The 17477-nt window shown below is 38.0% G+C and overlaps 1 long non-coding RNA gene across 5 annotated transcripts in view; it reads left to right on the top strand.

Annotated features, from left to right (window-relative positions):
* LOC137149489 (uncharacterized) overlaps window positions 1-12542 on the top strand; it is an 84310-nt gene extending 71768 nt beyond the window's left edge. For 2 of the 5 annotated variants that reach the window (XR_010918795.1, XR_010918787.1), the window contains exons 2-3: window positions 11378-11517; window positions 12350-12542. This is a non-coding gene — a long non-coding RNA (uncharacterized lncRNA). Of the gene's footprint in view, window positions 1-3635; window positions 3660-6281; window positions 6317-11374; window positions 11518-12349 lie in introns of those variants that run through there. The other 3 variants (XR_010918790.1, XR_010918786.1, XR_010918792.1) reach the window with 2 other exon arrangements.
* Window positions 12543-17477: the final 4935 nt, after the last annotated feature.

The following is a 17477-nucleotide window of genomic DNA, read 5'->3' as shown; positions in this document are numbered from 1 at the left end:
CAGACACTTTGGAGATTCTATCACCTAGTGTGTCGGGTGCATTTGTTTTTACTCTGATTTTTATTTCTTATATTTGTTTCTTACCTTTTGAAAGGTGCTTTCTATGATCTCAGTGTCAGGAATATGAGAATTTCTGTATAAAATATGAAATCAGGCTTGTTGGCACTCTTCATTGGACACAGAAATAATGTCAATCAAGTGATTGGGCTCATAGGAATATATTCGGGGGGGGGGGGGAGATATTCATGTTTATTACTGAAAACCCTTAAAACAAGCATAGTATAAGGAACAAAAGCTTTAAAAATAACTATATGAAAGCAGGTTAGTACACATAGATAAAAGAGCAATTTGAATTGTGGAAAGAACTATACAGTGGAAAAGTATGCAAGCAAACAATATTGGACAACACTGGAAGTATAATTAAATAGATTTGATGTGCCACTTATCCATTAATTAGTCACTGAAATATGCTGCACTGAATGCGTGCCTTAGTAGTCCTTCCAATTAAGCAGGTGTGACACTTACCAGGAGGATACTTAAGCGGATGTTGTTGTAAGATCTTTTCCCTCTGAAAGAGTATTGCACTCATATTTTCAAGAATACCTTTGTATAAAGAAATTCTATCAACATTCTTTGACCTTCAAAACTTAGTTTTTCCTATCATTTAAATGGATCCAATCTGGCTTTTTAACATACTTCATTAACATCCTTTCCCTCTCTGGCTGACTAGGAGTCCATAAGTGAAAATGCCACGCTGATTTCTTGGCTCCTGCCATGCTTTCTCTCTCTCCCTTTCTCTGATTTTCATTGATGGTTATGGAATTACTGTTGTTCCTTCTCTGTCATGTACCCCCTCTGCTAATAGCAGAATATTGTAGGACATAGTTCTGTGTGGTGTTCACAATCCCACTGATTTCTCGTCCTGCTAGTGTTAAACAGAATATTCTTGTTTGATTAAAATCACCTGTCTTTCACAAGCTACTCTATTTAACATCCTAATACAGTTCTGGGAACTACTGGAATTCAGTGACTGTTTACATCAGATCATGTGATGAGATGAACTAAAAATGCCTAAAGAGTCTCTCCCAAATTTTGTATGCAGTGTTAATAAATTTTGTATTCTAAATTTAAGGGTCACTTTTCAAGTGTACATCTCCAGCTATGGTTTTATGGGGCAACAGTGACAACCAGTGGCCAGTTTCTCCAAGCTGGTGAGTTTTCACTATGGATGTCCTCCAAGTTACTATCAATCCACTTCTGTTCTTTAGAGGTAGCTGACAGAGCCAATTTATTGCCCGTGTTTATCGGAACTCTGATTATGAGTATAAAGTCACTGCTTGTCTCCTTGAGAATATCTTGGTTTTTAACAATACATGGTGTGGTTACTAAATGTAAGTCAAACAAAAGGCAGCTGCCAACCCATACTATCATGCACAATTCTGTCGTGGGGCATGTGTGTTTATAAGTTTCATTGACTCACTCATGCAGCACGACACACAAATCAAATCTCATAAACAGTGTAAAGGAAATGATTTTTTCCCCCTTCTAAAAGAAAAGAAAAGGGCTGCTAGGTATCTGCAAGAAATGGGTCATTTCACTATGCTGGCAAACTGTCTAGATGTCTAGATAAGGTATTTTCTACCTAAATGTATCTGATTTAAGAATATCTTTTGTTAACTAAAATTTAGGCCATTGCTTCTTCCTTGGCTTTTTAAAAGCCGCAAGATTTTAATAGGGAAATAGCATCAAATATTTCTACCTGCACTGATTTTTGTAAAGCTGAGGATAAAAAAGTTCATGCTTGGCTTTCTGGATTACCTAAAGTTAATGACAATTTCGAATCAACCTTGGGCTAAAGTGAATGCGGTCCCTGGATTCCCACCTCCAGCCCTGCCTGCTGTGTTGGGGGGCTGAGCTGGGGCAGTGGCAGGGGTTGACCAGTCCTCCGGTCTGGGGTCATGGCTGGGGCACAGTGCTCCTCCAGCCCCATGGCCAAAGCAGGGGGGCAGAGGGCACTCCTCGGGCCATGGTGGGGTGGAAGAGGTTGGTTCTCTGGCCATGGGGCCAGTGGGGCGCTCTGGCCCCAGTGGAGCACTGTCAACTCCAGCCACAGACCCGAACCACCCCCTTTAGAATGAACCCCTGGCTATACTGAACAAATGGCTTGGAACCCCAGGGGTTTGTTATCATGTGGGTGGACTATATCTCACTCCATCAGTAATTCTCTTGGAAACAACGGAACTACTTATATAGCAAGATGCTGCACAACTCCAGTATGGTGTCAGAATCTGGCCCTTAATATGTAGGTTTGTTTTGTATTCTTTTAGGCAGTTCTATTTATAACCTTTCAAAGCTCAGTACAAGTTAAATGGTTTACAGCAGGCTGGAAATACCAGTTCTCCAAGCATCTTATGACATTTCTCCTCTGTATCAAATTGTTTTTTCTCTTCAGTGTAGCTCCAAACCCTCATTTCCTCCTCACTGGCACTGCTTTAAGAGTGCTTATGGCAAATTTGCTTCTGTAATCATAACTTGAACCCATCTGGGGACGAGATTGGCTGCAAGCTTAGTATTTCCACTTAGCATATTCATGATTAGCATGCACAGAAGGAGTAGAATTAGGATGAATGTTTTTGGAACAGTACAGATAAATCCTCATAAATGTAGTACAACAGCTCTGGAAATGCAGTGCTGAAATGTAATGAAGCTGAACTCTGTAGAGAGTATGGTATTTTCAGTACCATGCCTCTCCTAATGAACTCATTTAGATTAGAAAATGGATTTAATATTTTATTGGAATTAACCTAAGCCAGTAAAGAGGATTACAATTTCTTTCCATAAATATGGTGATATTACAGGGTGAGGTAGCATGTTACATGAATATTTAGCACTTTATGAACATTATCATGAAGCCAGAAAGAATATAAGGTAATTATGTTTTAATACCGTGATACTGTTCTTATAATAATTAAATTTAAAAAGTAATAAAAGTATATTTAAAATTATTTAAATTAGGTTTTTGTTGCAGTTTCAAAACTTTAAAGAGAGGCTTGAAATTAAAATTCAGTACTTTTCCTAAATAAACAGTTTCAGTAGAGTTTTGGGATTTTTAATCTAAAATACTAAAACTAAGAAGAATACTTGAAAAAATGAGGTAACTTGCATAAAAATTGCAGGAAGGAGAGAGAGAGGGGGAATTGTTTGTGTGAATGTAACTCCTAAACATTGTCTTTACAATAGTGCTCTGTGTTCATGACAAAACCTGTAGTGAGAGCTTGGGAACAGAAATCAAAATAAAATTTTGAATTAAAAAAAGATTTATTTTTTTCCTTTTGGGTCTAAACTTTGCAAGTTTATGAAAAACAAACTTGTCCATGTCCCATAAGCAATTACAGAGAGCCTTTTTAGCTATAGATTTGATTTAAAAGGGTAATTTAGTGAGAAGGATAAACTGCTGTCTTGTTTGTAGACTTCATGCAAAAATATAAGTTTTGCCATATATTTGTCTTTGAGAATTACTGTAAGTAATGTGTTTGAATTTCTTATTCAGAATGTAGGGGTTGGTCCTGGCTTGATTGCAGTGTACATCATGACTGAACACACATTTTGTGAAATCAGCTGCTGCATGTATGCTTCTGAGCAATGGCTGATTTTACAAGGTAAGATTCAATGCATTCTGTGCCAGAGGATAGAGTTGAAGCTCAGGGTTGTACTGAGCAACTAAAATTAAAGCTGAACAATGCACAATAAATGAATTTGGACTGATGTACCAATCTGGGGGCATTTTTTTCTCCTAGTAACAGAACTTTTTACTTAAGGTGACTGTGTTTGAGTACATTGAGAACCCACTCCAAAGGATTATCCTATGTTGTTGGATATTTGAGTGTATTGAAATTTCAATTTTAAAAGAGGAATACATTTTGGAACGTATTTAGTTAAAAATTCAGTTGGAGTGGATCCCCAGAATGATACTGTTACATTGATGCAAAGATAGCGTTATGGCTGCATACTTTGTGATAGAATCATCCTCATGTGAATTGTCAGCGAGCGAATGTTAACAGTAAAAAGGCTCAAGAGGAAGTCTGAGGTGCAGGAGCCTGCAAGGGAGAAAGAGGGGAAGGCCTGGATGAGCGGACAAGAAAATTAATTGTGGTAGTGTTTATTTAACAATTACATTATTTTTCTTGAAACAATACGTGACACAGTAGCTGTAAGCCACAGTCTTTTCAGCCCTCAGCAGTACAGAACCTTTCCTATCAAAATGGAGGATGACCTTTGGTTTCTGCCGGCAAAATTCAGAATTCTGTCCCATGGAAATTCTGAAATTTCAACACTTATTTTTGTCCCAAATCAGAATGAAAATCTGAAATATAATTTTTTCCTGCAATGTGGTGATTTTGAAAACTGTTCACTTTGGAAATAACTAAATATTTCAGTTGGTTGAATTTGAAATTGAACTGACCTGAAATTCAAGACTGTTCAATACGACACTGCATTTTCCTATAGTCCACACTGTCTTTTTCCTCTCTGGACCAAATAGCTTCCCTGGCTGGACTACATCTTCCATAATGCACCAGAGTCGTAACTCCTATGATGCACTATGCAGTGTTGTCAGAAATCTACACTGGGAGATGTTGTCCTCGAGGGAGCCTGACCCATAGAAGAGAGTAGTGGGAGGGGAGGGCTTGAACTACAACTCCCAGAAGGTAATGCACTGATAGGTCAATGAAGTGTGAAGTTTTGTTGAACACATTTGAAATGAAACTAGTGTTGGCATCAGTGGGATAACTAATAGACACAAGCCTCTATCATTTTTACCACCATATCTGTCAATTAAATCTGGTAGCAATGAGCAATGTCTGTGAAGAGAGAGAAGCACAAAGACAGACACTCTCTCTCTCTCTCTCTCTCTCTCTCTCTCTGCCAGATTTTCAAAAGAATTCAGCCCACAACATATGAAGCCTTTAGGCAGTCAGAGATACTCATGAGGTCATTCCAACAGCTGAGAAAAATACATTGACTTCCTTTTATTTTGATAAAATATGTTCATATATTCATTGAAATCTTGATTGTGCTTGTCCGTATGGTTAACCAGATGTCTGGGTGCACATCTCAGATTGCATAGCATGGCAAAGGTAGCAAGAAGTGGGTTGCAATAACAAATAGTAGAACTAGCATTTTTTAGTCACGATGTCTTAACAGAACTTTTAGTTATAATTTTTATTATCAAATGGGTTTTCTTCTTTGGGCTTTTATCTCTGATCGCATTCAAAATTTTCATCTTCAAAATTAATTAAAATGACAATGTTGTATACCCAGTGATTGAATTATCCTATATTACCTGCCTAAGGTGATCAAAATTAATCAAAATAAAGAGTGAAAGTTTTGCAACTTTTAATACAACTGACATGATTCCTGAGGTTTTGATCATATGGAATCGAGGATCAAATTAACCAGTGATTGAATTGAGTAAAAAGGTACCGTGTATGTCTAAAATATATTTTCACTTAATTTCAGGACACAAAACCAGTTTTTTTCAAAATACATTTATATTTCACTTTGAATAACTTCCAGTGTGAAAAAGTTTGCTCTTTCTCAGGTTTAGAACCCTTTGGATTAAAACGGAACAAAAACAAGAAAACAACACCGGTATAAAAACCCTTCATTACTTTTGTCTTTTAAAGGTTTTTTTTCCTTTTCACAATACAAGCACTTATAAATTATGATTCATAACATTTCTGAATTCAACCTACAAAGTACTGATGTGCCAGATGTCAAATAGCTTAGCAGAAATCTGGGACTCATCAAAATGGAACCAGCCAACATGTACAGAAATCTCTGCCAATTATCTATGAAAGGCCTTGAGTTGGTACCATTTAACCCATATATTTGTACAAATGTTACTGCCCTGTCATACATAGCTACTGCACTCCCATTTCATTACAAACTAATGTCGCATAACATTAGCTGTTTTGACTGAGGCAACCTGATATGATACATTGCTATCCACAAAGCATCTTAGAAATGTGATTTGTATTCAGCTTCAGAAATGATCAGGATGAGAACAAAATTACAAAAGAAATTAAATGAAAAGCCAGTCCATATGGTCAGTTTGCAGCTGGGAGTTAGGGATGGTGGCCTAGTCATGGAGAAACTATAGGAACCTGATACCATAGATAATTAGGATCAAATAGGAATGTCATAAAAGCGACATGTTTGGTCTTTATTAGGTAGGTGGTGCTTAGACTATTCTATAATGCTCTTTTTTTTTCTTTTTGCAGGCACTGAGAGATGTTTTATAGATTGGCATTAACAGGTGATGACTATTAGAGTGCAGCAAGACATTTGAACTATGAACCTCTTACTCCAGAAGCAAAGCAGTATTTAGAGGGAGGGTTACATGTCACATGGGTAGCAACCTGGATGAAATATTCACAGCAATTTTTAGTTGAAATTTTGCCTCTTTTCCATTTCTCACTGTTCACAGTTATGCAGCAATATTACAAATGTTTATATTGCAACTGTTTATTTAAAAATAATTGTTGGGTGTTGGAATGACTATGAGAATATTGAGGCAAACTTTCCTGCTACTTTCAATTTCAAGTTGAGTGTGTCCAGTCTCATTATATTATTATATATTATATTCCAGTTTAAAGCATGTAGAGTGTACGCTGGTTCCCTGATTGATTGATTCTATCCCAAGGGACCAGGAAGGGAAGGTTAGCTGATGAGATTTCGACACATTTTCTCAGTGGAAGAATATTTTATTCTCTTTCTGAGCTAGTGAGGAAAAAATTGGTCAATAACAAGAACAAGGAATTGCTCTCTTCTACTTTAAGTTGTAGTGTAGGTGAAGACTGTGTAGGTGATATACCATCCAGGCCATCTGTTGACTGGAGGGCAATGGCCAAACATGGCAATGTTCTAAAGAGTACTAAAGGGGCTAGCAAAATACTGTAGACAGGTACTCATAAATGAAAGAGAATTCCATAGGGGCATAGTACATATAATCTCTAGTGGGTTTCGTCACAGGGTTAGTTAAACATCCAGATGCTAAATCTTTAAAGGTTCCCTAATTACTGGATTAATATGCATTTAGATTTTTTTCTAGGTTTGGGGTCTGCAAAGTTTTTTTTATTTTATTCCTTCTGGATTCAGGGCAATAGATCTGTTAAGCTTTGGGCAAGCTATGGGATACTGGTGGTTCCAGTTTAGTGTGTCTCCTGCTGTACCACAAGAATAACCATTATGACTCCAGTACCAGACTCTGGTCCCTTGTTCCCTCTCACCAAAAATAAAGTCACATGCCTCTTCAGATGGTTCTCTTCTTGTCAGCCTGCCCTCTCTTCGTGGACTGCTTGAGAATAAAGGGTAGAAAAGGTCCCAGGTGAGATGAGTAGCTAGGCAAAAGGAGCCGCCCACTATGGGGTTGATGCACCAAAGAAAATGCCTCTGCTATCATGGGCTCTCCTGCCTGTCTACATCATAAGCTGCAGAACATCAGTGGTGGGATCCCATTGAAAAGCCAGAGTTCTTGGTCATCCTGGGCCCACACAAAATCCTCTCATTCTGCCTAGTCTGAATCAGCAGAAAATCTGACAGCAGATCTCCAGACCAAAAAAGTGTAGAATTTACCTGCTGGCCCAAACTTTCTAGTGAGTTATTGCCCTCTTTTATTTAAACTGTGGTAGTCAGTCTCCATGGCTCGTCAATCCAGCACCTTTTACAAGCACTGTAGAAAGTATGCTTTAAAAAAGAAAGAGAATCCTACTAAACTGTAATTGTCCACAACAGCTATCCTTTACACAGTTTGGTCATAAAAGTTCATCTATCAGTTTCTGCTAGAAAACTTTTATATGACTTGCTTATATAGTTATTGATTGCAAAACAGTTCTTGGATAAAAGGTATTAAGGAATAAAGTATTTGCACTTCATTTTGTGCCACATAATTTGAAAATCTGGATAAAAATATTTGATGGGAAAAATATTTCACTTGTGCTCTCCAAATGGATTTTGAAAAAAAGCTGGAAATGCAAGGTAGAGTTTCCCACAAAGGGTCAGACATACAGATATATTTGTACTATCCCCTTGACAACTCTTGCCTGCATCATTTCCAGTCCTGGAGATCAGTGATGTGAAGTACATGAGTTCTTTAACCTCATCTATTTTCCTTTAATCTTATGAGCACATTTATTGAAATGGTTGTCCATTCAGCAACATTTCTTCCATTATACTTATTTCTTCCTACTTGCCTTTTGCTTTCTAAGTACTCAGTTTAGGGGAAAAACACAAAGCCCATACTTCTTAAAAATTTGACTACCTTCCTCTTAATCACTCTCTGATGGACTTCATAAAAATTCTGCAGCTTCCTTTTTGGTGCTATGTTCTTTACATGACATCTAGAGGCCAAAATTGATGTGAGCTGTAATTAATCTTTGTGACGCTATACAGACCCCTTATTATACCGGAGATAAGAATCACACTGTCTGCATACTTAATATTACTGAACATCCCACCACAGAGATGCATTCAGCAACTGCGTTGCTTCGTGTCATCTCATCATCCGACAGATATAAAAGATACGGTGAGAGAAAGCAACCTTATGATAAAAGTCACAAACAAATTCACTTTATTTTATATGCTAGCCAGTGTGCAGTTAATTTATGCACAAGATGCACAGTAATCTAAGTAGAGTACCTGACATTTGCCTATGACAGTTAAAACCCTTCAGGTAATCAATAATGCTAATATGAAGTGACTGATTAAATTCTCCTTCATTGCCATCTAAATTCTCAAATTTGCCTTCTTTTTACTACTTCCAAATCCCACCTTTGGACTCTCTCTTTTGACTCCATCATAGTGCATCCGCCAAAGATGTGGGGCAACATTTTGCTACGCTACAAGCTAAATGATAGTGACATGGCTTAGTTGATGTGCAGTTCTGTGAGATAGTTTGAAACTTCTCATACAATAAATGCCAGACTTACTAAGTCATAAAAAACCTAATTCTAAATATATTTCCAAATGTGGCAACCAGCAGATAACTCACATCATTCTATAAAGTTTAAAAATTGATGTCTATGCATTTTGCATAAACTAAATACAGATAGAAAGTAATTTTCCCCAGATTTATCTGATTTATGAAACTAGAAGAAGAGTAAAGGTGAAAACTGTGCTGAGGTATTGACAGGTAGGTAATATTCACAATTAATTAGAAAGAGCTAATTCTGTCTTTCCCTAGTCTTTCAGTGTCTCCCTCATATTTTTAGGCTGCGCACTTTAACCTCTTTTCCCAAGACTACATATGAGGTTTACTATTATCCATATCCTGTTTCAAAACATTCTCTCTCCCAGGGTACATCCCATTGATTAGCAATTAACTAAGCTTGTTTCAGGTCATAAACACTTAAGATCTCTGAACTGATTATGCTGAGCACTTCTGCGTGTGAATCGTTTCTACTTACTCTTGTAGCTTTGAGATTCAATCAGCTGCAAATATTTGGGTGCACAAGTAAGACTATTTATTAGTAATGGTGCTTATAACTTGTACTTATCCAAGAATTTGAAATTACTTTAGAACCCTTCAAAATCAGGTTAACTGTTCAGACCTTATTTAAAGCATATCACTTCAAAACCTTAAATGACATATTTTCAAAATGGCTGCTCTTGTTTTTTGTGGTGCAATGTGTTCAGGTGATCAGAGCAGGGGACTTCACTGGGGCTCCACTAAGGCACAAGGGTCCAGGGAGATCAGGGCCTGTGTTCAGTGGTAGCAATTTCTGTCATGTCTGTGCACCAGTCATTAATCACTAGCCTCGGTGTACTATAGTCCTCCATTATCTCAATGAAAGAATAGAACACATTTGATAATGCTGAGAGGTTTCTGTTTAAAATTGCTCATCATGTAGAATCATCACCTGGGGTCTGTGCAGTAAATGTACAGTTCCATATACCTTCTCAGTGTGTTCTATTAGCTTATTGCAAAACTCAAGATTTCTAGGATGAGACGTGAGAATGTTTCAAAGTTCTGACATCCTGAGCACATCTCTGGTGTTCATTGGGGTCACACAGGCTCGGAAGGGAGGTGATTTTGAAAATGTTACCCTTTAACCTGTCTGTCTGAAGTCATGCTAGCATCCAGCACATCCTGTGAATAATTTTGGAACATTATGGTCAAACAAGACTTTCTGGATAAATGCCTATTGAATTTTAAAATTGCTTCCCACTTGTGATTGTGAACTTAACTCAGTTTAATCCTAAATGAACTGTAATGGTGTAAGTGAACTAATGGGATAAGTAAACTACATTCAAAGTAGAAATGAGATCATGGTGGTTATGGAAATCAAATAAAAAAGGGTATTGTTACAGATATGGTTAGTTCTCCCTGTTGGAGGCTCCTCACTCTGTCCTGATGGGATCCAACTGCTGAATCCATGTGGCCTTCACTTGCTGGGACTGGACAGATTCTAGGCATTGTTCCTGGCTTTGGGCCTTTAGGCTCCCACTCCGGTTGCAAACTGTGTCTAATACCCCTCTTGGCAGTGGGGACCCTCACAATTTCCAGAGCAGAGCAAAGCAGCCAAAAAAGAATAGTGAATAAAGCACAATGCAAAAGTGTTAGTGAGACCAATGCTTTGTGAAAGGGGGCTGGGAGAGCTCAGTTTCTGAATCCCAATGTCTCTGGGTTTTGATGGTCCCCATTGCACTCGTGTCTCCATTTTCTTGGCAATATTCCCTCAATCCAGAATGGAGCTGAAGCAAGTGTCATGAGGAGTCTTTCAACCACTGATATCCAAGTTAGGCTGTGGCCATGAAACCTTTCAGAGAGCAGTGATATTTGGGCAAGCAATCTACTGTTGAGAACTCTTGATACATTTTGCACTTACAGCCGAATTGGACTCTGTCCAGTCTCCCTCATATCACTGAGTCATTAGAACCAATAGAATTGCTGTATGTGAATTAGGCATTGTGATTGGTTGAGTTACCTTTGATATCACAATGGCCCCCCTCTTCATGATTGCCTGAGCTCTTGACCTGAGCCTGTCAGTACCCTGTCTCAGCATAACAATTAGATACCATACTAATTAATGACTTAATTGAACTAAAACCTATTTCTTCAAATGTAGCTTATTCATAAGATTTTAATTAATATTAAATATATTGAAAGTCTGAAGAATCTGCAACAGTCTGTAAAAATCATTCAACACACACACAAAAAAGATTGACACAGGAGCTAAATTACTTAGACTAAGTTTTTAATTCTAACTCTAACAGATTTACTTATAAATTATCAGAAAATTAATTATATATTCAATTCTATATACATCTATATGTATGTCTGTGATCTCATGGCTCTAACTGGTTCCTTTGTTAGCAGTTTCAGAAGAGAAGTCAAAGAGAAATTGCATAGCAGTGTGAAGAAACATTTAGTTCTGCTGCACATATAATATACCTGATCTGTGAATAAAGAAATTCAGTTTTCAGTACTATCAGCCTGGCACTAAATTCACTTAAAAGGTAACACAATTTTAGATTTAGCTATATACTGCATTTGGAAACAGCACCTTTTTTTTCTGTACGCGTTGTCACTTACTGGTGGTGTAATTGTTTCTCCCCTCCTTATACAGAACTGCAGGTTTGGCTTGGCTGCTGATTGTCCTACAGGCAGAAACTTTGCCATTTGTGTTTAAAAATTCTTTTTAGTGAATAGTTCCTTTAGAAATCTATGAGCTGCTTTGAAATGGTCATTTTTTCAAGTCACTAATCTCTTCTTAAGCTTTTCCATTGTATCAGATCTCAGAATGGTTTAAGACTGAAGCATAAAATACTTTTTCTCTCTCAAAAAGTCTTTCAGAGCCTTCCATTTTTTTATCTCAAAGTCTCAGCTTCAGCTGTTGGATTTGGGAATTTTGTTTATTTAAATATTGAATTTTGATTTCCTTTACAAAGATGAAGAAAACAATTAGGTTTAAAGATGATTATTATAAAGAGCTGTATCCTACAGTCATTATTCAGTTCTCATGCAGACAAAACTCCTGTTGATTTCATTGAAGAGACTTTCTCACACTTTCCCCACAAATAAGTCTTACTTTATTGGAAATTTTGACTGAGTGAGGACTGTAATTTTGGCCCTGATATTGCGCTGTCTGACAAATAATGACAAAATCCTTTAGCCCAGCTTGTATGTACCATCATTAAAAATCAGCAGCTGTAGAAACATTTTCATGAATATAACACTTTACCATTAACTGAACCTGAAAGTTGTTTAAGGATAAACTTGTACTTTAAATAATTGTCACCTTAACTTCAGACTCACTGGTAAACAAACACACACATTTATTTTCCACAGAATAAGGAAGCTGAAGAGCCTCGCTAAAAAAGTGTTCGTGCATTGCGTTCGTTCATTCCAGCAAGTAAACTCCTGGAAGCTGAGTAACATCCATACTATTGAATTTTATGTGCCAGATATTTGTTTTATTTTGTGATGTTATTCACTAAAATTCAGTAATGACGTAATGATGAATTGTATTCTTTTGAGTTTCTTTTATATGGATCCTGTAGTTGTTAGCTGTAAAAAATGTACTAAATTTACCTCAAGATTTCTTCCCTCATATTGAGGAACTCATTCCTTTTATTTAAGAAGTTTGTCAGAAATATTGGCATGAGGACTCTCAAAATAAACATGTATTGCAAGTGTGATATAGCAAGGGCAGAAGGCAGTAGGAGAGTGCTCGAAGGGAGGTAAGTTAGCCTCAGAATGCTCTGGGCTCTGTTCCCTGCAGATTAGATAAGTCATTAGGGGGGCAATTAGGAGCAGCTGAGGCCAATTAAGGACCAGCCAGGTGCTTCATAAAAACCCTCTGCTCCAAACAGACTGGGTGCGAGCTGGAGGAGTAGGAGTGCCGTGCTGTGCCGGGTTGGGTTGTTTCTAGGAGTGCAGAGTTCTGTGGAGGAGCAGACAGGAGGAAGGTACCAGGCTCAAGAAGCCAGAAGGAGGGGGGAAATTAGCCCAGGTGAAGAGATGGCACCGTGTTCTCAACTGCAAGCAGCACTGCTTCTCATAGGGCCCCTGGGCTAGGACCTGGAGGAGTGGGTGGGTCCGAGTCCCTACCCCCTCCTCGGGGAAGACGGGGTGACCGGAAACACTCTGGCCTGCTACGAGCAGCAAGAGCGTGAGACCCACTAGGCTGGAGGAGGCCGTTTGCCACACAACCAAAATTTTTGTATGCCTGTTTATCTGAGTTTTATATGTATGGAGAGTATCTGGGGAGATGGGCTACTGATATAAAAATGTTAGGTGCTAACTATGCAGAACCCCAAGAAGATATCACTAGAGGAGGTAAATCAGTCTGACAAAATATAAATGACAACACTAAAGATTTACAGCCTATCCATACTGTAAGGCTGCATTTAGCCATGTATTCAGCTTCTTTATTTTAAGCTCAAGCTAGTCAAATGAAATTATTGTGATGACATGTTCAATCTATTATCTGGGGGGAGGAATACTATTGCAGAACATGTAGCTAGAATCTGGTTTATCACTCTTCTGGCTTACAGAGAAGCAATGCTCCAGTTATTGAGGCTGTTACCACAATAGGGAGATGAAAATTCAGTAATGGCATTATGATGCACTACAACAGGGGTGTCAAACATCCGGCCCATGGGCCGGATACGGCCACCAACCTTTTTGGTCCAGCCCTTGGAGGCAGCAAGATGTTGCAACGTTGTACACTCTGGCAGCAGTGCGTGCTGCCGCAAGATGTCATGGCGTTGTATTCTCTGGTGGCAGCGCACAGTGCCACGAGATCTGTGTACTCTGGTGGCAGCATGTGCAGCACTGTGTGCACGAGACACAGCACTCCCAAAGGCGGGAGAGGGACAGTGTGATCGTGGGGCAGAGCGCTGTGTACGTGAGACTGCGCTCCAAAAGGCGAGAGAGGAGAGAGTGTGGTCTCAGGGCATCGCAGGGGGCAGAACTGCTTCTTCACAGCCCACTCATTTCAAAACATACGCTACTTTCAGCTGCAGAAAAACCTTCCTACTGCTGCTCACAGTTTACCATTTTCTCCCATTTCAGTTGCTATTGCTACCCATACATCTTTCCAGAAGAACTGTCCCAAAAATGCATTGGCAAATATCTTAGGAAAGACAGAAGACAATTGTTATATTAGATTTGTTCATACTGATATATGCTCCTTCTCCCTCTGGTGCCTAGTAAAGGCACATCTCTTCCACTGCAGAATTTTGGGGTTACTCAATTGACCTATGGACGAAGTCTTCAAAATATCACTGTAGCTCTGCAAAGTAAAATACCATCAAACTGTGATAGTTGTAGGAGGGTTTTACAGCTAAGTAATTGAGACAAACAATTTCTCGTGGCATTGCAAAACACTGTGTATGCCAGACTGTTATGGTGATATCTTGCATACACAAACTTGTGTAAGCTGGGCCTTGTGTGTGTGTGTATATATATATATATATATATATATATATATACACACACATAGCCTTGTGTCTTTACACAGTCTTGTGTGGGGCCTTGTAATTATGTTATCGAAGAAAAGAAAAATAAAGAATGTCGTGTGGTTCAAGAGAAGTGGAGAAATTTGTATTTCTTTGCCAAACTGAATGGAAAGCCAACATCTTTGATTTGTACGCAACATGTAGCTGTTGCCAAAAAGTACAATGTTTGGAGGCACTATGATACCAAGCATGCTGAGAAGTATGATAAATATATTGGGAAGTTGCATGAGGACAAAGTTTCTAAATTGGAGAAGTTCTTGAAAAAGCAGCAATTGCTATTTACAAATGCCCATCAAGCTACATTTTAAGGCAAGCTACATGCAGTTAAGGCGAGCTACATGATTGCGCATGAACTAGCACAGTCATCAAAACCTTTTTCAGAAAAGAAAATTATAAAGAAATGTATATTAATGACTGCAGAATTAATATGTCCGGATAAACGGCAAGCCTTTGCAAATATAAGCCTCTCGAGAAACACAGTTGCTGAGAGAATCAGTGATTTGTCAGAGAGCCTTAACAATCAACTAAAGGACAGAGTCGAATCCTTTATTGCATTTTCGATTGCAGTTGATGACAGTATGGATGTTTACTGATGTGGCACAGCTTGCAATTTTAATTCATGGTGTTGATAAAAACATGCGCATAACAGAAGAGTTTGTAGAATTGGTTCCGATGAAAGACACAACAACAGGTGACGATATCTTCAATAATTTGGTGGAAACTTTGGACAGATTGGGGTAGACTGGGTGCAAGCTGTGAGTCTGGCTGGGTAGAAAAGTGGAGTTGCTGCAAAGTTAAAGGAAAAATTGCTTGCATGGTGAAATACAATTGTTTTTTGAATCAGAAAGGAAAGGTTATGCCTGAACTGCAGGATAAGGAATGGCTTCAAGATCTTACTTTTATGGTGAACATCATAGAACACCTGAACTGTCTCAACACAAAGATGCAGGGGTGCAACAAATTGGTGACAGATGTGTTTGACAGCATTAGTGCTGTTGAGATTAAGTTTCAGCTTTGGGAAAAGCAACTTTCAGATAATCCTGCACACTTTCCAACTTTTAAATCTCGACGCAACACAGATGAGTTTCATTGTGATGCTCTCAAAAAAAAGTACAGCAGCAAAATTTCCAACTTAAGAAATTAATTCCAAGCAAGGTTTTCTGACTTCAAATACCTGGAGAGAGACTTTGCAATTTTCCGTAACCCATTTTCTGTCAATGTGCACGAGGTCTCAGAGGAGCTTCAGGTGGAAATATTCGAACTGCAGTGTGATTCTGTTCTGAGGGATAAGTTTTCCAGTGTTGATGTTGGAACATTTTATCAGTATGTAGGACCAAATTATCCCAGGCTGAAGTCTTTTGCTTCAAAAATTCTGTCCATGTTTGGGACAACGTATGTCTGTGAACAGCTCTTTTCTGTAATGAACATCAACAAGTCAAAATTTCGTTCTCAACTTACTGATGCACACCTGAAGCTTGCCACAGCCCAGTCCCTTGCTCCAGACTTTGATGCAGTGGTCCAAAGTAAGAGGTGTCAGGCATCAGGAGCAGCAGTAGCCATAAATAAAGTACTATAATTCTTAATCATTGATCAATTTTTAATCGTAAAATAGTAGTAGTTGTAGAAGTGAATTTACTGCAGTTTTTATATTGTTTGATATCTAGCAAATAAAATATAATACTACCTTAAAATTGTTGTGCCTAGTATTTCAATTTATGGTATGTATGACCCACTTGAAGTACATTTAATTCAAATCTGGCCCGCCATAGCAAATGAGTTTGACACCCCTGCACTAGAGTATTAGCTACAATACAAAGAGGCACAGTAGGAATTAAAGCCCTTAACCTACAAAGAGCTCTGGGTGAATGTACCACATACCTTCATAGACCCTGTTGAAATAATTGAACCCTATTTCTCTTCCATAGCACAATGGAAGGGGTCTGCCTGTGGGAAGGTCATTGCAGGTTCAGAGCTTAGACCAGTGTCAGAGAGTGGATGCAGTAATTGCTTATAATCTCTTATGGATACCACCACCCCATTGTATAAGTGTAATTTACAGCTATAGATATGCCATTTCTTTATCTACCAGCTTTTGCTAAGTACTATTTTGTAATTAATAACTTGTTCTTAAGTTGCTAAAATCTATACTATGATGTTATGGTAGGGTATTTAATTTTAAATAACTCTCAAGAGTTTAAAAATGGCAGTATGAATATGTGTAATGTATTTATATCTGCAGTTCATATATTTCTGTTGTCTCATTAATCACAATCAAATGTTCATAAAATTAATCAACTTATGCAGTTATTACAGGAGCACACATTTGTACATTTCCTTCTTTCTTATTACTGTCAAACTATGATTTATTTGAAGGCATGTCTGCTGTGGATAATGATTCAGTGAATGTATTCTTAGAAAGGGACTTCATTGGTCTTTGTAGCGGATTCATTATTGATTACTAGGACTTCATTGATTCCTTTTCAGTTGTTTGTGGCATGCTGTACCTGATCTCAGTTTAAAGGTGGGGTACTCTGTAGTACAAACAGAAGATTAAGAAGTTGCTTTTTTATTTTTATTAACATTTGAGTCTTAAATATTTAGGACAAATAATACTGACTTTTGAATTACTTTTACTGGATTGTTGAATCACATCTTGACCGCCTTTACAATGCATGTATTACTATATAAATCATTAATTTTATGTAATTATGTTATTTCAGGAGCCTATGGCTACAATAGCTAGTTGTGGAGGTACTAATTATACTTTCTCACTAAGTTTGTGTGTATAATATGGGTACCATTTTAAAAAAAATCCACTTTATAGGAATAAAAATAAGCAGAAAAACAAAACAAACTCCACCAAGACAAAATATCATGTTCTGACACTTGTTAAATCTGAATGTGAATTCCAGTGGAAGTAGTCTCAGGCCTGGTCTACACTGGTGGCTTAATTC

This window comes from Emydura macquarii, unplaced genomic scaffold (genome assembly GCF_026122565.2).
Source record: "Emydura macquarii macquarii isolate MOO-44397 ecotype Brisbane River unplaced genomic scaffold, CSIRO-AGI_Emac_v2 contig_75, whole genome shotgun sequence".
Lineage (NCBI taxonomy): Eukaryota > Metazoa > Chordata > Testudines > Chelidae > Emydura > Emydura macquarii.
This window is presented reverse-complemented; position numbering and strand designations above follow the sequence as displayed.